At 37.3% G+C, this 24,589-nt stretch overlaps 1 long non-coding RNA gene and 1 other non-coding gene across 2 annotated transcripts in view; one reads left to right on the top strand and one right to left on the bottom strand.

Moving 5' to 3' along the window:
* Nucleotides 1-24,589, bottom strand: part of LOC122200174 — a 261,940-nt gene that overhangs the window by 74,338 nt on the left and 163,013 nt on the right. The window lies entirely within an intron of this gene.
* On the top strand, nt 5,991-6,098 carry LOC122202811. Its single transcript, XR_006194894.1, has one exon. It is a non-coding gene; the product is annotated as a U6 spliceosomal RNA (small nuclear RNA).

Genomic DNA, 24,589 nt, shown 5'->3' with positions numbered 1-24,589 from the left:
GGTTGTCAAATGCAGTCCTGTGTCAGGCTCCTTGCTAGGCGTGAAGCCTGCTTAAGATTATCTTTCTCCTGGGGCACCTGGGTAACTCAGTCAGTTAAGCATCCAACTTTGGCTCAGGTCATGATTTCACAATTTGTGGGTTCGAATCCCATGTCAGATTCTGTGCTGACAGCTCAGAGCCTGGAACCTGCTTCCGATTCTGTGTCTCCCTCTCTCTCTGCTCCTCTCCCCCTCACACTCTCTTTGTCTCAGAAATAAATAAACGTTAATATTTTGTGACTTGCCTCTTGGAAATATTTTTTTTTTCCTTAACTGAGGCATCTGTCATTTTCTTAGTGATGTGTAGAGATCCCTTAAATAAAAATAAGGATGTTACATAATATATAAGGACAATAACCTATATTCTGTCACATGTGTTAAGAATACTTTTTCTCAGGGCCACCTGGGTGGCTCAGTCAGTTAAACATCCAACTTCAGCTCAGGTCATGACCTCACGGTTCATGGGTTCAAGCCCCCATCAGGCTCTTTGCTAACAGCTCAGAGCCTGGAGCCTACTTTGGAATCTGTGTCAACCTTTCTCTCTGCCCCTCCCCCACTCATGCTTGGCCTCTCTCTTAAATATAAATAAACATTAAAAAATTTAAAAAATACTTTTTCTTTTCTGTTATGAATACCTATCTTTTTCAATAAATTTTTATATACTGATAGCATGTTTATTTTTTCTTTGGTTTAATTCACTAATTGCTTGTGTCATTCATGCCCTTTTGTCAAATTATATGGGTTATATTCAGACCAAGATTAGATAAATATGTATGTATATTTTCTTCTAGCAATTATATATATATATATATATATATATATATATATATATATATACACATATATGTAATATATACATATACATAACTATAGTTTTAGTTTTTTAATATAGTTTTATGCAATCATATATTTAAATTGCACATACCTTCATGTAAAATTTATTTTGATATAAAATGTAACCTGAGAATCTTATTTTGTTTATATTTCCAGGTTATAAGACGACTATACCAATGCCCATCATTAAATAATCATTCATTTCTCCACTGAGATGAAATATTAAATGTGCACTTCTGTTTTGAACTGTTTATCCTGCTTAATTAATAACATTATAATGATGCTGGGCCTTCTATTTTAACTTTTAGAGAGATTATAAATTTTTCAAACTTTTATTATGTTTATCTTGATAATATTTTTTCTTTCAGTGCTTTGAACTAGTTAGTGGACAGTCATCTTACTGGGTACTAGGAATTAAGCAGTAAACAAGACAGATATGCACAATGAGGCTACATTTTAGTATACAAAATAATCACTGAACAAACAATTACCAAACTATTTAATTGTAAACTCAACTAATTTATGGAGCAAAGAGTTGCCAAAATGATCTAGACAAGGTGAATACGAGACAGCTTCTCTGGGAAAAAGATTCTCAAGACAAACTCTAAACGATAAGAAGGAATTAGTAATGAAAGAAATAGTAGCAGTGAATTTTTCAAGCAAAGTTGACAGCAAGCAGGTGCAAATGATAAAAGGAGAATGGTGCATTTGAGGAATGGAGAGACTGGGGTGGCTGCAGTAAAGAAACCAAGAGGACAGTAGCTCGAGTTGAGAATGGTGTGCAGAGACCTCATCACTCAGAACTTTAACAGGTCATGTGAAGAATTTTAATTATTTTTCTGAATAACCGTGACAAACTACTGAGTGGGCTTAAGCAAGAGACGTGTTATGGAAAGAGTCAGATGTCAAAATAAAGAAAGAATTAGGAAGGAACCAGTGCAGATATAGTATAACTGGTTAGAGGTCATGGCCATGGGTAGACAAGATGATGGTTTGCCTTCCTCTCTATTTTTATCTTATTTTTCCTTCCCTTCCCCTATGTTCATTTGTTTTGTTTCTTAAATTCCACATATAAGTGAATGTGTGAAATCATATGTAAGTGATGAATCACTGGGTTCTACTACCGAAACCAATATTACACTGTATGTTAACTAATTTAAATGTAAGTAAATAAAAATAAATAAAGGGGGGCGGCACCTGGGTGGCTTAGTCAGTTGAGTGCCTGACTTGGGCTCAGGTCATGATTTCATGTTTCATGAGATCGAGCTCCACATTGGGCTTGCTGCTGTTAGCATAGAGCTTGTTTCCAATCCTCTGTCCCCCTCCCTCTGCCCCACTCTCCCAAAAGTGCAGCTTGCACTCTCCCAAAAGTAAATAAATATTTAAATAACTAAATAGATAAATAAATGCAAAAAAAATAAAGGAACCATTCTTAAATATTATACACACACACATACATAGAGAGAGAGAGAGAGAGGGAGATGATGGTGCCTTAAATTAGGGTCATGGGAGTAAGGAGAGAAGGTCTATGAAAGTGACCCTTAAGAGAGAGAATTAAAAAGTATTTTGGGGGGGAACCTGGATGGCTCAATCAGTTAAGCTTCTGACTCTTCGTTTCAGTTCAGGTCACGATCTCATGGTGTGTAAGATCAAGCCCCACATCAAGCTTTGGGCTGACAGTGTGGAGCCTGCTTGAGATTCTGTTTCTCTCTCTCTCTCTGCCCCTCCCCTGATCATGCTGTCTGACTGTCTCTCTCTCTCTCTCTCTCTCTCTCTCTCAAAATAAATAAATAAATAAATTTTAGAAAAAAAATATTTATTCATTCAGTGTACAGAGAGAGCAAGACAGCTAAGCATCAGAGATGCCTTTTAGGCTTGGGGACTGTGAGACAAGGTAGATGCTGGTGACTTTCTCTAATGAAGGAAGAGAAACATGGTTTAGATATAACTTATTCGTCTATTAAAATCAAAAAAGGTAGGATTTCAAGAAGTGATATGATATGTATTAGCGAATCAACAGTGTCAATTAAACTACGTGGTGGATGAGATAGCTTATCTCAAGGAAGGGTGCACAGAAAAGGCCTAAACTAAAAACTTAAGGTTAGATGTACAAAAAGATAATGGCAAAGAAATCTAAGGCACAATGACCAGAGACATGGGAGATAAACCAGGAGAATGCAAGAGCAGACAAGAGGAACCAGAACAAAACAATAAAATACTGCTAATGGAACAAATTTGGAAAAATGAAAGGAAAGCATAATTACTGAAAATCAGAAACGCTAAGCAGTAAGTCAAAGTTTAAAAAGAGAAAAATTTTAGACCCCTAAGAAAAAATTGTCTTTACTTCCATGCCAAAAAAAATAAAATGGAAAACCTGAAAGAAATAAGCAATTTTTTAGAAAAAATATAATTGACCAAGCCCAACTTTTGACAAGAATAGCATTTAAAAAGACAAATTTCTATAAAGTAAATTGAAAATTATGGTAATCATGTATTAGTTTAAGATTATTTTCCACAGGAAATTCCTATCAAACCAAAGGAGCTGATAATTCCAAGGGTATTTAAACTGTTACAGAGCAAAAACCAAAAAAAGAAAATGTCAAAGTTCTATGAAAATAAGAACATTGGTATCAACATTTGTAATAAATTGAACTAGAGATAAATTTCAGATATGAATACTGATTACAATTTTCACATAAAATATTATCAAAGTCCAGAAAAATATAATTGTGATCTTTATTCTTGCCATGCAAAGATGGTTCAATGTTAGGGAAATCTATTATCTAAGTGCATAATTGTAAAATATTTACTGAGAACAATAATCATTACCATAGGGGCGCTGGGGTGGCTCAGTCGGTTGAGCTTCCAACTTCAGCTCAGGTCATGATCTCATCCAAGTCGGGCTCTGTGGACCTGGAGCCTGCTTTAGATTCTGTGTCTCCGTCTCTCTCTGCCCCTCCCCCATGTTCTGTCTTTCTCTCTCTCTCTTTCTCTCTCTCAAAAATAAATATTAAAAAAAATTTTTAAATCATTAACATAGATGGTCAAAAGGGATTCTGCAAAACTAAAGATCTTCTTTGACAGAGTATAAGTAATAAAGTAGGTATAGGTGTATATGTTCTTAAACAAATGAAAAATATTTCTAATTCAGTCTAAAGCTATCTAAGCAAAACCCAGAATGGCATGGTCCAAGGAAACAGGAGATTCTTTTAAAGTCAAGCACAAATGAGAAAGAATGAAATATGGCCTTTTGTAGCAACGTGGATGGAGCTGGAGAGTGTGATGCTAAGTGAAATAAGCCATACAGAGAAAGACAGATACCATATGGTTTCACTCTTATGTGGATCCTGAGAAACTTAACAGAAACCCATAGGGGAGGGGAAGGAAAAAAAAAAAAAAAAAAAAAAAAGAGGTTAGAGTGGGAGAGAGCCAAAGCATAAGAGACTGTTAAAAACTGAGAACAAACTGAGGGTTGATGGGGGGTGGGAGGGAGGGGAGGGTGGGGGATGGGTATTGAGGAGGGCACCTTTTGGGATGAGCACTGGGTGTTGTATGGAACCCAATTTGACAATAAATTTCATATATTAAAAAAAATAAAATAAAAATGGAAAGATGTATCATGAAAAAAAAATTTAAAAAAATAAAGTCAAGCACAAACAAACAGATTCAACATCATTACTATTATTTAACAATCTTAGCACCAACACAACCATTAAGTTGAGGAAAAAATCAAAGGTATAAGCTTTGAAAGTAGGGCTTAAAACCATCCCTTATTTGCAAATGATGTGACTGGAGAATATTATATGTTGGGAAGGTCTCACCATAATTAACAAATATCACTACAATCAATAAGAGAACTCAACAAACAAGCAGGATTAAATAGTATAATTAAGGGAAATGCTTTCATAAAACACAACTCATTACAAATAAAAATGGAAGAAACAATACTATTTCTAGTAGCAAGGAAAAGTATTAAATTTATAACAAGATTTGGAAGAAATCTTGTATACTTCTGACCAAGAAGACTTAAAGCAATAGCTTACTGTGTTTGACAGGGAGATTTAGCATCATAAAGGTATCAATTTCCCATAAGTCAATTTACAAATTTAATATGATCCTCACAAAATCAACAATTTCTTTTCTTAAAAAAAATTAAGTTTATTTATTTATTTTGAGAGACAGAGAGAGTAGGGGAGGGGCAGAGAGAGAGGTAGAGAGAGAATCTCAAGCAGGCTGTGCACTGTCAGCCCAGAGCCTGAAGCAGAGCTCGATCTCATGAACTGTGAGGTCATGACCTGAGCCAAAATTCAAGAGTCAGACACTTAACCAACTGAGCCACCCAAGCACCCTCAAATCAACTATTTCTTTCAATACAGTGGTGACTCAAAATCATGTATGGAAATTTTTTTAAGTTAGAAAAAATACCTTTCAATCTATGAAAAAAAGCAACCGTGGGTCATTAGCACTTGTACATAATAAAAACCTAAGTTTCAGGAAATAAAACAGGGCAGTATTGGCACATCAATCAACAGGCCAGAAGAAAAGAATAGAAATGTCAAAAGCAGATCTCAAACATATTAAAAATTAACATTTGATAAAGTTATGTCCTACCAGGAAAGATAAAAGTGCCTATTAAATAAATGGTTTGGGTACAAAAGTAAGGTCAGATCTTTAACAGGTTAAATTCCAAATGGTTCCCAGATTTACATGTAAAGAAATGAGTTCATAAAAACTGTGACAAGAAGAAAAAGTGAGAACTGTTCTATCATCCCAATGTAGAAAGTCTTTCTAGGACTCAAAATTCAGAATCCACAAACAATAACAGAATACCTCTACATAGTAAAATCTGCCATACTGAACATCAGAGGATAAATAAATGATAAACTGGGAAAAACACTTACAAGTTACATTGTACCTTATGTGCCTAATACATAAAGAATGAAAAAAAAAAGAGTTTAAAAAAAAAGTTAAAAGAAGAGAAACAGAAAAATGAGCAAAGGATACAAATAGAGGTTTTATGAGAAAATTAAAAGTCTACAAATGGCTCGTTTTAAAACTTGACAAAAACACAGATTTCACTTACAATAATAGGAAGGCAAATTATAGGTAAACTAAGAGTGCTCATTTTGACAGCACATAGACCAAGAACTGAAGTGATACAGAGAAAATTAGCATTGGCACTATGCAAATATGACATGCATATTCATGCAACATTCCATTTTCAAAAAGCAATACCATTTTTAAGCATTAACTTGACAAAAATCTGTTTTAAAACATACTTGGCAGGTTTGTGGGGAGTAGCACTCTCATTCGTTGCTGGTCAAAGTGTAAGTTGGCATAATCCATATGGAGAACAATTTTGATGTATTTATCAAAATTATAAGGTATATACACTATATATACCAATTCTACTTCCAGGAAAGTGTCTTCCATGTATGTTCATATACACAGAAAATGATGTAAGCACAAGGTTATGCAGTCTAGCATAGATTCTAACAACAAAGTTTAGAAACAAATTACCTGCTGATTAGGGACTTTTTAATATATTATGGTATAGTCACACAAGGGAATACGATACACTGCACATGTTGATCTGGAAAGATACGGGAGATAATTTTTTAAGTAAAAACACAAATATGGAAGAATGTGATACCACGGGTATGAAACACAGGAAAAAAATTCATGTGTATTTGCCTTGGCATGCAAAAAACCTATGAGGAAAGACACATAAGAATCTAACACAATAAAATATGTTTTAATGGTGTACTGGGAACTGGGCAAATGAGAAATAAGGTAGGAAGAAGACTTTGCATTGTACAGTTTTTATACTCTTTGATGTTTAGAACATGTGCATGTTATTTTCAAAGTAATGCATTTATAGAAGACTGCTAGGGAATGAAGAGAAAAAGACTTTCTTGTCCTGGGTGAGGAGAACATTCACTGGCAATAGTCATGGCAGTCATTGAAGATGCAGATGTACAAAAGTTTGTGTACCAAAGGAACCTCATGTTTCTGCAGAGGCTCTGATCTTGCTAAGACTGATGGACCCGCTACTGTGTAATTATCAAGAAAATATTTACAAGGCTTGATAAGACAGACTCTTGCTGGACCATACTATTGCCCATTACAATTGAAATTAACAAGAAGTTCATTATTTAACATGTCTTGTTGAAAATGACAGAGAATGGCATTGTAGTGCATGTATCCACTCAGTTGAGAACTATGTATAAAGGACACTGTTAGATTATGAAGCCAGTTCAGTGCTGGGCTCTGCTTTCAAAGAGCTTATATTCTTCAAGGACAAAAATGCCATGTATATAAATACATAGAACTACAGAGAGAGAGTATAAAAGGTTATGAGCAAAATGAAGTGCCATGAGTTTGAGAGGAGATGAAAATGACCACCAGCTGGAGAACAGGAAGAGGAAGATGGAGAGAGATCTGGCATTTAAATGAAGTAACAAAATGTTAATTTCAGCCATTATGACAAGTGTGAAGTGGTATCTCATTGTGGTTTTGATTTGCATTTCTCTGATGATGAGTGATGTTGAGCATCTTTTCATGTGTCTTTTAGCCATCTGGATGTCTTCTTTGGAAAAGTGTCTATTCATGTCTACTTCCCATTTCTTCACTGGATTATTTGTTTTTCGGGTGTTGAGCTTGGTAAATTCTTTATAGATTTTGGATATTAACCTTGTATCTGATATGTCATTTGCAAATATCTTCTCCCATTCCCTTGGCTGAGGCAAAGAGGTTGCTGCCTATTTTCTCCTCTAGATTTTGAAGTTTTTGGGAATGTTATAAGTCAACAGCTCTGCTCGGAGAGCAGGAGGGCTAAAGGACAACAGGAGGGAGAGTTGTTGAGCCCCAGTGGACAGAGCTCAGCTTGGCAGGGAACAAAGGTGCTGGGAAGCGCCATCTCCTTTGCCCATCCCCCAGCCAAAATCCCAAAGGGAACCAGCTCCCATCACAAACTTGCATGCACCGCGCAAACACCCAATGCTGTGCTTCTGCAGATCCATCCCTCCAATGGTTCTGCCTCCCTCCAGGTGCCACAGGGCCCCTCCCAAAGTGGACCACCAAAGGCAAAGTGAGCTGAGCCTATCCCTCCCGCCCCTGTGCACCTTGCGGATACACCCCAGCTAATACGCCAGATCCCATCAAAGCAGCACCACAAGCCTGGCAGTGTGCAAGTAGCCCAGACAGGGGCCACACCACTCCACAGTGAGTCTGGCCCCTGGGAGAGGGGAAGATAAGGTACACACCAGTCTGACTGTGGCCCCAGCGGTGGGCTGGGGGCAGACATCAGGTCTCACTGAGGCCCCGCCCACCAACACAAGTTACTCCAGACAGCACAGGGGAAGAGCCTTGCAGTTCCCCACCACTCCAGGGACTATCCAAAATGACCAAACAGAAGAATTCTCCTCAAAAGAAACTCCAGGAAGTAGCGACAGCTAACGAACTGATCAAAAATGATTTAAGCAATGTAACAGAAAATGAATTTAAAATAATAGTCATAAAATTAACCTCTGGGCTTGAAAAAAGTATAGAGGACAGCAGACAGTTATTCCTACACAGATCAAGGGACTAAGAAACAGTCAGGAAGAGCTAAAAAATGCTATAAATGAGCTGCAAAATAAAATGGAGGTGACCACAGCTCAGACTGAAGAGGCAGAGGGGAGAATAGGTGAATTAGAAGATAAAATTATGGAAAAAAGAAGAAGCTGAGAAAAAGAGAGATAAAAAAATCCAGGAGTATGAGGGGAAAATTAGAGAACTAAGTGACATAATTAAATGAAATAATATACGCATAATTGGGATTTCAGAGGAGGAAGAGAGAGGGAAAGGTGCTGAAGGTATACTTGAAGAAATCGTAGCTGAGCACTTCCCTGAACTGGGGAAGGAAAAAGGCATTGAAATCCAAGAGGCACAGAGAACTCCCTTCAGATGTAACTTGAATCAATCTTCTCCATGACATATCATAGTGAAACTGGCAAAATACAAGGATAAAGAGAGAATTCTGAAAGCAGCTAGGGATAAACATGCTCTAACATATAAAGGGAGACCGATAAGACTTGTAACAGATCTGTCTACTGAAACTTGGCAGGCCAGAAAGGAATGGCAGGAAATCTTCAATGTAATGAACAGAAAAAAAATGCAGCCGAGAATCCCTTATCCAGCAAGTCTGTCATTTAGAATAGAAGGAGAGATAAAGGTCTTCCCAAACAAACAAAAACTGAAGGAATTCATCACCACTAAACCAGCCCTACAAGAGATCCTAAGGGGGATTCTGTGAGTGAAATGTTGCAAGGACCACAAAGTACCAGAGACATCACTGCAAGCATGAAACCTACAGACATCACAATGACTCTAAACCCATATCTTTCTATAATAACACTGAATGTAAATGGACTAAATGATCCAACCAAAAGACATAGGGTATCAGAATGGGTAAAAAACAAGACCCATCTATTTGCTGTCCACAAGAGACTCATTTTAGACCTGAGGACCCCTTCAGATTGAAATTGAGGGGATGGAGAACTATCTATCATGCTACTGGAAGTCAAAAGAAAGCTAGAGTAGCCATACTTATATCAGACAAACTAGACTTTAAATTAAAGGCTATAACAAGAGATGAAGAAGGGCATTATATAATATTTACAGGGTCTATCCATCAGGAAGAGCTAACAATTATAAATGTCTATATGCCGAATACGGGAGTCCCAAATATATAAAACAATTAATCACAAACATAAGCAACCTTATTGATAAGAATGTGGTAATTGCAGGGGACTTTATACTCCACTTACAACATTGGATAGATCATCTAGACACAGGATCAATAAAGAAACAAGGGCCCTGAATGATACTTTGGCTCAGATGGACTTGACAGATATATTTAGAACTCTGCATCCCAAAGCAACTTCCTTTTCGAGTGCACATGGAACCTTCTCCAAAATAGATCACACACTGGGTCACAAAACAGCCCTTCATAAGTATACAAGAATTGAGATCATACCATACATACTTTCAGACCACAATGCGATGAAGCTTGAAATCAACCACAAGAAAAAGTCTGGAAAACCTCCAAAACCATGGAAGTTAAAGAACACTCTACTAACGAATGAGTGGGTCAACCAGGCAATTAGAGAAGAAATTAAAAAATATATGGAAACAAATGAAAATGAAAATACAACAATCCAAATGCTTTGGGATGTGGCGAAGGCAGACCTGAGAGGAAAATACATTGCAATCCAGGCCTATCTCAAGAAACAAGAAAAATCCCAAATACAAAATCTAACAGCACACCTAAAGGAAATAGAACCAGAACAGCTAAGACACCCCAAACCCAGCAGAAGAAGAGAAATAACAAAGATCAGAGCAGAAATAAACAATACAGAATCTAAAAAAACTGTAGAGCAGATCAATGAAACCAAGAGTTGTTTTTTTTGAAAAAACAAACAAAATTGATAAACCTCTAGCCAGGCTTCTCAAAAAGAAAAGGGAGAGGACTCAAATAGATAAATCATGAATGAAAATGGAATTACTACAACCAATCCCTCAGAAATATAAGCAATTATTAGGGAATACTATGAAAAATTATAAGCCAACAAACTGGACAACCTGGAAGAAATGGACAAATTCCTAAACACCCACACACTTCAAAAACTCAAACAGGAAGAAATAGAAAGCTTGAACGGACCATAACCAGTGAAGAAATTGGACCAGTTATCAAAAAACTCCCAACAAATAAGAGTCCGGGACCAGATGGCTTCCCTGGGGAATTCTCCCAGACATTTAAAGAAGAGATAATACCTATCCTACTCAAGCTGTTCCAAAAATAGAAAGGGAAGGAAAGCTTCCAGACTCATTCTATGAAGCCAGTATTGCTTTGATTCCTAAACCAGACAGAGACCCAGTAAAAAAAGAGAACTACAGGCCAATATCCCTGATGAATATGGATGCAAAAATTCTCAATAAGATACTAGCAAATCGAATTCAACAGCATATAAAAAGAATTATTCACCATGATCAAGTGCGATTCATTCCTGGGCTGTAGGGCTGGTTCAACATTTGCAAATCAATCAATGTGATACATCACATTAATAAAAGAAAAGATAAGAACCATAGGATCCTGTCAATTGATGCAGAAAAAGCATTTGACAAAATTCAGCATCCTTTCTTAATAAAAACCCTCGAGAAAGTCGGGATAGAAGGAACATACTTAAAGATCATAAAAGCCATTTATGCAAATCCCACAGCTATTATCATCCTCAATGGGGAAAAACTGAGAGCTTTCTCCCTGAGATCAGGAACACGACAGGGATGTCCACTCTCATCTTGACTGTTGTTTAGCAAAGTGTTGGAAGTGCTAGCTTCAGCAATCAGACAACAAAAGGAAATCAAAGACATCAAAATTGGCAAAGAGGAAGTCAAGCTTTCACTTTTTGCAGATGGCACGATATTATACATGGAAAACCTGATAGACTCCACCAAAAGTCTGCTACAACTGATACATGAATTCAGCAAAGTCACAGGATACAAAATGTACAGAAATCAGTTGCATTCTTATACACTAATAATGAAGCAGCAGAAAGACAAATAAACTGATCCCATTCACAATTGCACCAAGAAGCATAAAATACCTAGGAATAAACCTAACCAAAGATGTACAAGATCTGGATGCTGAAAACTATAGAAAGCTTATGAAGGAAATTGAAGAAGATACAAAGAAATGGAAAAACATTCCATGCTCATGGATTAGAAGAATAAATATTTTAAAATGTCAATACTACCCAAAGCTATTTACACATTCAATGCAATCCCAATCAAAATTGCACCAGCATTCTTCTCAAAGCTTGAACAAGCAATCCTAAAATATGTATGGAACCACAAAAGACCCCGAATAGTGAAAGTAATATTGAAGAGGAAGACCAAAGCAGGAGGCATCACAATCCCAGACTTTAGCCTCTACTACAAAACTGTAATCATCAAGACAGCATGGTATTCGCACAAAAACAGACACATAGACCAATGGAATAGAATAGAAACCCAAGAATTAGACCCACAAAAGTATGGCCAACTAATCTTTGACAAAGCAGGAAAGAATATCCAATGGAAAAAAGACAGTCTCTTTAACAAATGGTGCTGGGAGAACTGGACAGCAACGTGCAGAAGGATGAAACTAGACCACTTTCTTACACCATTCACAAAAACAAAGTTAACATGGATAAAGGACCTGAATGTGAGACAGGAAACCACCAAAACCCTAGAGGAGAAAGCAGGAAAAAACCTCTCTGACCTCAGCCGCAGCAATTTCTTACTTGACACATCCCCAAAGGAAAGGGAATTAAAAGCAAAAATCAACTATTGGAAGCTCATGAAGATAAAAAGCTTCTGCACAGCAAAGGAGACAATCAACAAACTAAAAGGCAACCAACGGAATGGGAAAAGATATTTGCAAATGACATATCAGACAAAGGGCTAGCATCCAAAATCTATAAAGAGCTCATCAAACTCCATACCTGAAAAACAAATTATCCAGTGAAGAAATGGGTAGAAAACATGAATAGACACTTCTCTAAAGAAGACATCCGGATGGTCATCAGGCACATGAAAAGATGCTCAACGTCGCTCCTCATCAGGGAAATACAAATCAAAACCACACTCAGATACCACCTCATGCCCGTCAGAGTGGCTAAAATGAACAAATCAGGAGACTATAGATGCTGGAGAGGATGTGGAGAAATGGGAACCCTCTTGCACTGTTGGTGGGAATGCAAACTGGTGCAGCCGCTCTGGAAAACAGTGTGGAGGTTCCTCAAAAAATTAAAAATAGACCTACCCTATGACCCAGCAATAGCACTGCTAGGAATTTACCCAAGGGATACAGGAATACTGATGCATAGGGCCACTTGTACCCCAATGTTGATAGCAGCACTCTCAACAATAGCCAAGTTATGGAAAGAGCCTAAATGTCCATCAACTGATGAATGGATAAAGAAATTGTGGTTTATATACACAATGGAATACTACGTGGCAACGAGAAAGAATGAACTATGGCCTTTTGTAGCAACGGGGATGGAACTGGAGAGTGTTATGCTAAGTGAAATAAGTCATACAGAGAAGGACAGATTCCATATGTTTTCACTGTAATGTGGATCCTGAGAAACTTAACAGAAGACCATGGGGGAGGGGAAGGAAAAAAAAAGTTAGAGAGGGAGGGAGCCAAACCATAAGAGACTCCTAAATACTGAGAACAAACTGAGGGTTTATGGGGAGGGTGGGAGGGAAGGGTGGGTAGGTGATGGGTATTGAGGAGGGCACCTGTTGGGATGAGCAAAGGGTGATGTATGGAAACCAATTTGACAATAAATTTCATATTTAAAAAAAAAAGAAAAAAATGATGTTTGATAGTGCAATAAAGTAAAGCACAATTAAAAAAAAAGTTTTTGATGGTTTTCTGTCTCACACGTAGGTCTTTCATCCATTTTGAATTTGTTTTTGTTTATGGTGTAAGAAAGTGGTCCAGGTTCATTCTTCTGAATGTTGCTGCCCAGTTTTCCCAACACCATTTGCTGAAGAGACTGTCTTTTTTCCATTGGATACTCTTTCCTACTTGGTCAAAGATTAGTTGGCCATACATTTGTGCATCTATTTCTGGGTTTCCGTATTCTGGTCCAGTGATCTACGTGTCTGTTTTTGTGTGAGTACCATACTGTCTTGATGATTACAGCTTTGTAATACAGCTTAAAGTCCAAAATTGTGATGCCTCCAGCTTTGGTTTTCTATTTCAGGATTTCTTTGACTATTTGGGGTCTTTTGTGCTTCTACACAAATTTTAGGATTGATTTTTCTAGCTTTGTGAAGAATGCTTGTGTTATTTCGATAGGGATTTCATTGAATGTATAGATTGCTTTGGGTAACATAGACATTTTAAGAATATTTGTTCTTCAAATCCATGGACGTGGAATGTTTTTCCATTTCGTTATGCCTTCTTCAATTTCTTTCATAAGGTTTCTACAGTTTTCAGCATACAGATCTTTAACCTCTTCAGTAAGGTTTATTCAAAGGTATCAAAACAATTCAGAAAACAACAGATGTTGGCAAAGATATGGAGAAAGGGGTACCCTTTTACACTGTTGGTAGGAATGTAAACTGGCACAGATACTTTAAAAAATAGTATGAAGATTCCTAAAAAAATTAAAAATAGAACTACCCAATGACCCAGAAATTGCACTACTAGGTACTTATCCATAGGATACAAAAATGTTGATTCAAAGGGGAATATGCACCCCAATATTTTTAACATTGCCAATAATCAACTATAGCCAATCAACAATATCCAAATTATTAATAATAAACAATAGCCAAATTATGGAAAGAGTCCAAATCAACTTATGGATGGATAAAGAAGATGTGGTGTGTATATATATATATATATATATATATATATATATATATATATGTATAAATATGTATATATATATATGTATAAATATGTATATATATATATATATATATATATATATGATGTGGTATGAATCAAAAGAACATGTGGTATATATCAAAAAGAATCAAATCTTGCCACTTGCAACAATGTGGATGGAACTAGAGTGTATTGTGCTACACAAAATATGTGAGGCAGAGAAAGACAAATATCACGTGACTTTACATATGTGGGTTTAAGACACAAAACAGATGAACATAGGGAAAGAAGAGAAAAAATAAGTTAGCAACAGAGAGGGAGACAAATAAAGAGACTTTTAAAGATGGAGAACAAACTAAGGGTTGCTGCAGGGGAGATGGGTGGGGAAATGGGTAAATGAGTGATGGGCATTAAGGAGGGCACTTGTTGGGATGAGCACTGTAATATATAAGTGATGAATCACTGGATTCTATTCCTGAAACCAGTACTAAACTGTCTATAACTAGAATTTAAATAAGTGAATTTTTAAAAGTAAAATAAATAAAATAAAAATGCACCCGATCAAAAGACCCACAAAGCCAAAACTATTTACTATTTTTAGCCCTTTAGAGAAAAGATTGTAGCACTGCTTCAGTCCATTATGACCCCAAACTTTTTTTTCAGAACTGTCCTGACCCAATCTTTATTTTGAGACAAAATCTGACATCAGAAATTTCAAACTAGCAAATGATTTATGGAATCAGAAAATTATTTGCTTTATAAAAGGATTCATCACAGAATTTATACAAATAAATTCTAGTTCGTCTGAAAAAAAAAAAAGAAGTAAAAAGGCCAAATGATCTGTGAGTGAAATAGCATTTCAGGTAAACAGTACGACATAAAGACAGGAAAAGTAAAAGAGGGCAGGGAGAAGGAAGAACATATAGTTCGACAGGCGTATGAATAGGATATTTGATGATATATCCAATGAGGGAGAGTATCCAAAATATATACGGAAGTTACACAACTTAACACCAAACCTCCCAAAAAACTCCAATTAAAAAATGGGCAGAAGATACAAACAGACATTTCTCCAAAGACATCCAGATGGCCAAGAGAGAGATGAAAAAAACGCTCAACATCAGAAAAACTCAAATCAAAACCACAATGAGATATTACCTCCCACCTATCAGAATAGCTAAAATAAAAGATACAAGAAACAATAAGCATGGATGAGGATATGGAGAAATAGGAATCCTCATGCACTGTTGGTAGGAAGGCAAAATGGTGTAGCTGCTGTGGAAAATCCTATGGAGGTTTCTCAAAAAATTAAGAATAGATTTACCATATGATCCAGTAATTCCGCTACTGGGTATTTACCCCAAGAATACGAAAACACTAATTTGAAAAGATACATGCACCTCTATGTTTACCTCAGCATTATTTACAATAGTCAAAATATGGAAGCAACCTAAGTGTCCAATGACAGATGAATGGGTAAAAAAGTGCAGGGTGTGTGTGTGTGTGTGTGTGTGTGTGTGTGTGTGTGTTTAATGATTATTCAGCCATAAAAGAAAAGTATGAAATCTTTCCAATTGAAACAACATGGATAGATCTAGAAGGTGTAATGCTAAGTGAAAAAAGTCAGAGAAAGACAAATGCCATATGATTGCACTCATATGTAAAATTTAAGCAACAAATGAAGAAAGGAAAAAAGAGACAAAGGGAAACAGACTCTTAACTATAGAGAACAAACAGATGGTCACCAGAGGGGATGTGGGTGGGGGAACAGCTACAACAGGTGAAGATGAGCACGGAATAATATACAGAATTGTCGGATCACTCTATTGTACACCTGAAACTAATATAACACTGTATGTGAATCATGCTGGAATTTAAAAAAAAATAATTTAAAAAGAATATGGTATTTGTAAAGTAGAATCACTAAGCCCAGGTTATAGGGCCCTGAACTGAAGGCTAAAGATTTTGGGTTTTACTTCATGAAACCGGGAAGGTCTAGAAGTTCAAGAGAAAAGGGATAACAGCTGTCCAAACAGCCCCTTAGCAAGGCTGACATGCATCAACTTTGCAGGATGGATTGGAGGAGATGGTTGTTCATGGGGAAAGGAGAACAAGTAAGAAGGCACTGGAAAACTCTCAGCGAGACCATTAGAATCATATGGAGAGTATAAGGTAACAGATATATGGGATCATGTGGAGGTGTGAGGAAAATAATAGGGACTCAGTAAATATCTGCTGTATAAATGGATGAATAAATAAATGAATGAGGCCAGACAGATGGAAGCAAAAAGCAAGGAACTAAGTTCTATTCCTATTCCTGACTCAAGTTATTAGTCAACTTGCAGCAAGTTCTCTCTCCAGAGTCTTTTCCAGCCTGACACCCTTACAGGAAAGGTAGAATCAACAACCTGTTCCTGGATGGGGAAAGGAACAGTCTTGGCTTTCTTGTTAAAGCTTCTGCTCTCCCCTGGTAGTTTCTCTAGTTAAGCAAGGTGAGAGTACTTTGCAGAAAGGCTGTGGCTTCAGATGTGTGCATACCACAAATTCTCTGTTGCCTTAGAAGGGATTTGATCTAGCTCTTTTTCTTATAGCCATGGACTACTAATGACTAGACAGGTATTTTAGACCAAATCAGGAAATGCAGGTCAGGATAAAAGACAATCTATCTGGTTCCCCTGTGACTACACGATTTAATCCTGGACGTTCTTCATATATGAATGGGGAAAACAGATGTCTGAGGAAGGAAGAGAAGAAAGAAGGGTGTGAATAGCACTGCTAGGAATTTAACCAAGGGATACAGGAGTGCTGATGCATAGGGCCACTTGTACCCCAATGTTGATAGCAGCACTCTCAACAATAGCCAAATTATGGAAAGAGCCTAAATGTCCATCAACTGGTGAATGGATAAAGAAATTGTGGTTTATATACACAATGGAATACTACGTGGCAATGAGAAAGAATGAAATATAGCCCTTTGTAGCAACGTGGATGGAACTGGAGGGTGTAATGCTAAGTGAAATAAGCCATATAGAGAAAGACAGATACCATATGTTTTCACTGTAATGTGGATCCTGAGAAACTTAACAGAAGACCATGGGGGAGGGGAGGAAAAAAAAGTGAGAGAGGAAGGGAGCCAAACCATAAGAAACTCTTAAAAACTGAGAACAATCTGAGGGTTGATGGGGAGTGGGGGGGGGGGAGTGGGTGATGGGCATTGAGGAGGGCACCTGTTGGGATGAGCAGTGGGTTTTGTATGGAAACCAATTTGACAATAAATTTCATATTTAAAATTTATTAAAATAATAAAATAAAATTTATTAAAATAAATAAATAAATAAAATAATAAAATTTATTAAAATAATAATTAAAATAAAATAAATTAAAATAATTTGCACATATGTTAAAAAAATAAAGCAACCATCAAAAATTGCTTCAATAAAAAATTACAACTATGTTATTGGATCAGATTTACATTTTTTACACTATCATTAAAACTTTTTTCAAAAATTAAAAAAAAAAAGGAAGGAAGCATGAGAAAGAGGAAGGAGGGAAGAAGGAAGAACAAAAAAATTAAGGAAATTAAGGAGGGAAGAAGGAAGAACAAAAAAATTAAGGAATTAAGGAATTAAGAAAAAATTAAGGAAATTAAGAACAAAAAAATTAAGGAAAAAAAAAGAAACAAAGGAAGGTGGGGAAAAAAAGAAAGAAGGAAAAAAAGCAGGAAAAAGTAGCTGTTTTTATTTCTTTGAAATTTCCCTTTTAGAAGACTTATTGATATTTACCCCTGACAATCAAATGAAGTCAGCACTACCATTTTTAATTTTATAGATGAATCACCTAGATAATGATGATCACTATTATTATTATTACCATTGTTTTTATTACTCTATCTCAAGTCTTCTTATAAATTCACTCCCTTGGGCAGCAGGTCACTGTGTAATAAAATTGCTTATGACAAGGAAATGCAATTACTGTGGGAACGTGGACTGCTTGGGAAAAGACAATTTAGCTGATAATACAATTTACCTTTCCTTTTTAATTCAACTGATACTGCTATGGGGGAACTGTGCTTTTAGCAGTCAATGTCACATCCAGTTTCTATGGAAATTGTAGACTGCTGTCATTGGATAAAGTCAATGATGCCATGGGAACAACATCCCTGAAAATGGCAAGCTTCTTCTCCAAAGGTGTGATTTGCCTTCTTCCTGAAAGGTGACAGAATCCACTGGCAACTTCACATTTTCTCCACATATAAACACACCCTGAATTATCCATGCTACAGTTCTTTTCAAAATTATTGCAAAGAATTACATACCCAAATAATTATTTTCAATTAAAGGAAGAAGAGAAAGGAAAATAATCTAATAATAAATATGGGGACAGACTGTCTTCATCTACACTTAGCCATTGCAACCACACCTAATGTATAGATATGCTCCCTTTCCTTTTTTTTTTTTTTTTACTTGTTTAATGTTTATTTTTGACAAAGAGAGAGAGAGGCAGAGAGAGAGGGAGACAGAGAATCTGAAGCAGGCCCTGCACTGTCAGCACAAAGCTCAACCTGGGTCTTGAATCCACAAACCGTGAGATCATGACCTGGGCTGACATCAGACACTCAACTGACTGAGCCACTCATCAAGTGCCCCACCCTTTTTTTTTTTTTTTTTTTTTTTTTTTTTTTAATTTGAGAGAGTGAGTGAGCAGAGGAGAAGGGCAGGGGGACAGAGAGAATTTTAAGCAGGCTACACACTCAGTGCTGAGTCCAATATGGGGGCACCATCTCACGGCCCTGGTATCATGACCTGAGCCAAAATCAAGAGTCAGACACTCAACCAAGCCATCCAGGCACCCCTAGATGTGTTCCTTATTTGGACTTTCCTCCCCTTAATATACGAATGTCCCAGTCAGGCAAAGAAACCCTCCCTTCCACTCCATACTTTTCCACATATATTTGCCACTCCACCCCACAGTGAGATTCCACGATGTTAAGAATTACTGGTTTCTCGCAGACATCTTACCTTCAATTTGCAACTGGCCACTGCTTGCAGGGGTTACAGCAGACAAAGACTGTATGATGAGGGATCAAGAGGAAAGAAGCACTTCCTTATTGAAATATTTGGTGTGCAACTTCACCCAAAATTTCATTCTAAGCAAATACTTTGAATTCTTTCACAATGCATCATCCACTTGTATAACCATGGTAATTAGGCAAACTGGATGGGCTCTCAGAGAGCTGAAAGTTGGTATGTGATGATGTCCTGGGGTATTAACAGGAAATATCTTATAGTTATCCAAGTCTGTAAATATCCTCAATAAAAGGAGGAGGAGGAGGAGAGAGACAAGAAATCAGATGCAGGGACCTTGAAGGCAAATGGAGTCCTATGTCTTCCTCTAGGACTCCACCCTTCCTTCAGTCTCCATTTTTCTTGCTGGCGATCTAATATTAACAGGAGACACATGTATCAGAGTACTGCGCATGGGCACCTGGATGGCTCAGTCAGTTAAGCTACCTACTCTTGATATCTACTCAGGTCATGATCTCACAGTTTCATGAGTTCGAGCACCCAATCCAGCTCTACATGCTGAATGCGCATGGAACCTGCTTGGGATTCTCTTTATCCTTCGTTTTCTGGCCACCCTTGCTTGCACACATGCTCTCTTTCCCTTTTTCAGAATAAACTTAAAAAACGTATTGCACAGCAAAACACTGCTTGAATCTGGATGATGAAATTAAATGAGGTTTTTTTTGTGTGTGTGGGGTGAGGGTGGGTAATGTTAATGGATACTATGGAAAAGCTAACGCCCTTTAAGCTACCCCTTAATACAATTACTGCTTCTTTGACCACCATCTTGCCATTTTATAAGGTGGATCTGAGCTCCATTTTGATCTGATTTTTAAAAATTTAAAATAAAGCTTGAATCATTTAACTTTCCTCAGATATGATGCAAAGGAAATAAGCCATGAGTTAAACAAATTAATCTTTCACAAACATAAGACTCTTTATGCTTCACTGTTGGGTCCAGTGGGGCTCTTAGCATGCTTTGGATTGACTTGTATTTTGGTGCCTGCCTGTCTCAAGAATGCTAATTCTGTTTGATGAGCTTATTTTTTAATTTATTTAATATGAAATTTATTGTCAAATTGGTTTCCATACAACACCCTTTGCTCATCCCAACAGGTGCCCTCCTCAATACCCATCACCCACTCCCCTCCTTCCCACACCCCATCAACCCTCAGATTGTTCTCAGTTTTTAAGAGTCTCTTATGGTTTGGCTCCCTCCCTAATTTTTTTTCTCCTTCCCCTCCCCCATGGTCTTCTGTTAAGTTTCTCAGGATCCACATTACAGTGAAAACATATGGTATCTTTCTCTCTATGACTTATTTCACTTAGCATAACACTCTCCAGTTCCATCCATGTTGCTACAAAGGGCCATATTTCATTCTTTCTCATTGCCACATAGTACTCCATTGTGTATATAAACCACAATTTCTTTATCCATTCATCAGTTGATGGGCATTTAGGCTCTTTCCATAATTTGGCTATTGTTGAGAGTGCTGCTATCAACACTGGGGTACAAGTGGCCCTATGCATCAGTACTCCTGTATCCCTTGGGTAAATTCCTAGCAGTGCTATTGCTGGGTCATAGGGTAGGTCTATTTTTAATTTTTTGAGGAACCTCCACACTGTTTTCCAGAGCGGCTGCACCAGTTTGCATTCCCACCAACAGTGCAAGAGGGTTCCTGTTTCTCCACATCCTCTCCAGAATCTATAGTCTCCTGATTTGTTCATTTTAGCCACTCTGATGGGCATGAGGTGGTATCTGAGTGTGGTTTTGAATTGTATTTCCCTGATGAGGAGTGACGTTGAACATCTTTTCATGTGCCTGATGGCCATCCGGATGTCTTCTTTAGAGAAGTGTCTATTCATGTTTTCTACCCATTTCTTCACTGGATTATTTGTTTTTCGGGTGTGGAGTTTGGTGAGCTCATTATAGATTTTAGATACTAGCCCTTTGTCTGATATGTCATTTGCAAATATCTTTTCCCATTCCGTTGGCTGCCTTTTATTGTTGATTGTCTCCTTTGCTGTGCAGAAGATTTTTATGTTCATGAGGTCCCAATAGTTGATTTTTGCTTTTAATTCCCTTTCCTTTGGGGATGTGTCAAGTAAGAAATTGCTGCAGCTGAGGTCAGAGAGGTTTTTTCCTGCTTTCTCCTCTAGGGTTTTGGTGGCTTCCTGTCTCACATTCAGGTCCTTTATCCATGTTGACTTTGTTTTTGTGAATGGTGTAAGAAAGTGGTCTAATTTCATCCTTCTGCATGTTGCTGTCCAGTTCTCCCAGCACCATTTGTTAAAGAGACTGTCTTTTTTCCATTTGGATATTCTTTCCTGCTTTGTCAAAGATTAGTTGGCCATACTTTTGTGGGTCTAATTCTTGGGTTTCTATTCTATTCCATTGGTCTATGTGTCTGTTTTTGTGCGAATACCATGCTGTCTTGATGATTACAGTTTTGTAGTAGAGGCTAAAGTCTGGGATTGTGATGCCTCCTGCTTTGGTCTTCCTCTTCAATATTACTTTGGCTATTCGGGGTATTTTGTGGTTCCATACGAATTTTAGGATTGCTTGTTCTAGCTTCGAGAAGAATGCTGGTGCAATTTTGATTGGGATTGCATTGAATGTGTAGATAGCTTTGGGTAGTATTGACATTTTAACAATATTTATTTTTCTAATCCATGAGCATGGAATGTTTTTCCATTTCTTTGTATCTTCTTCAATTTCCTTCATAAGCTTTCTATAGTTTTCAGCATCCAGATCTTGTACATCTTTGGTTAGGTTTATTCCTAGGTATTTTATGCTTCTTGGTGCAATTGTGAATGGGATCAGTTTCTTTATTTGTCTTTCTGCTGCTTCATTATTAGTGTATAAGAATGCAACTGCTTTCTGTACATTGCTTTTGTATCCTGTGACTTTGCTGAATTCATTTATCAGTTCTAGCAGAGTTTTGGTGGAGTCTATCGGGTTTTCCACGAATAATATCATGTTACCTGCTAAAAGTGAAAGCTTGACTTCCTCTTTGCCAATTTTGATGCCTTTGATTTCCTTTTGTTGTCTGATTGCTGATGCTAGCACTTCCAACACTCTGTTAAACAACAGCTGTGAGAGTGGACATCCCTGTCTTGTTCCTGACCTTAGGGGGAAGCTCTCAGTTTTTCCCCATTGAGGATGATATTAGCTGTGGGATTTGCATAAATGGCTTTTATGATCTTTAAGTATGTTCCTTCTATCCCGACTTTCTCGAGGGTTTTTATTAAGAAAGGATGCTGAATCTTGTCAAATGCTTTTTCTGCATCGATTGACAGGATCCTATGGTTCTTATCTTTTCTTTTATTAATGTGATGTATCACATTGATTGATTTGCAAATGTTGAACCAGTCCTGCAGCCCAGGAATGAATCACACTTGATCATGGTGAATAATTCTTTTTATATGCTGTTGAATTCGATTTGCTAGTATCTTATTGAGAATTTTTGCATCCATATTCATCAGGGATATTGGCCTGTAGCTCTCTTTTTTTGCTGGGTCTCTGTCTGGTTTGGCGATCAAAGTAATGCTGGCTTCATAGAATGAGTCTGGAAGTTTTCCTTCCCTTTCTATTTTTTGGAGCAGCTTGAGAAGGATAGGTAATATCTCTGCTTTAAATGTCTGGGAGAATTCCCCAGGGAAGCCATCTGGTCCCGGACTCTTATTTGTTGCGAGATTTTTGATAACTGATTCCATTTCTTCGCTGGTTATGGGGTTGTTCACGTTGTCTGTTTCTTCCTGTTTGAGTTTTAGAAGTGGGTAGGTGCTTAGGAATTTGTCTATTTCTTCCAGGTTGTCCAGAATGGGTCAACCAGGCAATTAGAGAAGAAATTAAAAAAATATATGGAAACAAATGAAAATGAAAATACAACAATCCAAATGCTTTGGGATGCAGTGAAGGCAGTCCCGAGAGGAAAATACATTGCAATCCAGGCCTAACTCAAGAAACAAGAAAAATCCCAAATACAAAATCTAACAGCACACCTAAAGTAAACAGAAGCAGAACAGCACAGACACCCCAAACCCACCAGCAGAAGAAAAATAATAAAGATCGGAGCAGAAATAAACAATATAGAATCTAAAAAAGTGCAGAGCAGATCAGTGAAACCAAGAGTTAGTTTTTTGAAAAAATAAACAACATTGATAAAACTCTAGCCAGGCTTCTCAAAAAGAAAAGGGAGATGACCCAAATAGATAAAAACACGAATGAAAATGGAATTATGGGGCACGTGGGTGGCTCAGTCGGTAAGCATCAGACTTCGGCTCAGGCCATGATCTCACAGTCTGTGTGTTTGAGACCTGCATCAGGCTCTGTACTGACAGCTCAGAGCCTGGAGCTGCTTCGGATTCTGTGTGTGTGTGTGTCTCTCTCTGCCCCTCCCCTACTCATACTCTGTCTCTCTCTCAAAAATAAAAAAAAAAACATTAAAAAAATAAAAATAAAATAAAATGGAATTATTACAACCAATCCTTCAGAAATACAAGCAATTAACAGGGAATACTATGAAAAATTATATGCCAACAAACTGGACAACCTGGAAGAAATTGATGAGTTTATTATTCTATTTTTCAATGTGAAGAAACTCAAGGGGATAAAACTCCTTTGGGTAATCTGTTAAGTGTGGTGATCTCTTCTGGTATCTCAAGTATGTGTATGAGAGACTACTGCCCCAAAGTGAATGTGCCATATGGCCATGGGCCACTCTAGGCAGGAGTTTATGATAAAGACCAGGGTTGACACAGTTAAGGCAGGGTGTAGGACCCAGACAAAGTAAGGAGAGTTATAAATCAAGTGTCGTGCGGATTCAAATACCGAGAGTCAGTAACCCCCAGACTTCCCCATCAAGTGCTCTAGCTGCTGTTCATAGGAACATGGGTTTTACTGAATACCTATTCTGCTTGTATTGAGGCCAATTTTGATGCCCTTCTGGAGTTGTGCATAACTTGGAGTTTTATCCTAAAACCCTTTTTTAATTTTTGTCAGAAGATAAAATGTATTTGTTGCCTGACAGAGTAGGCTATGTTTCCTGCCACTTCAGTGACACCAGGGTATATCAATGGCTTACCATTAGCACATGTATCTTCTATGGATTTCTTCTATCTCCAAAGGGCATCAACACTATGTAGAGCCCAGTTAAAAGCCCCTTCTCAAACCTTATCTCAGAAAGAGACAGATATGAGTGAACAACAACACTGGGAAACA

The sequence above is a fragment of the Panthera leo genome, chromosome A1, assembly GCF_018350215.1.
Source record: "Panthera leo isolate Ple1 chromosome A1, P.leo_Ple1_pat1.1, whole genome shotgun sequence".
Taxonomy (NCBI): domain Eukaryota; kingdom Metazoa; phylum Chordata; class Mammalia; order Carnivora; family Felidae; genus Panthera; species Panthera leo.
This window is presented reverse-complemented; position numbering and strand designations above follow the sequence as displayed.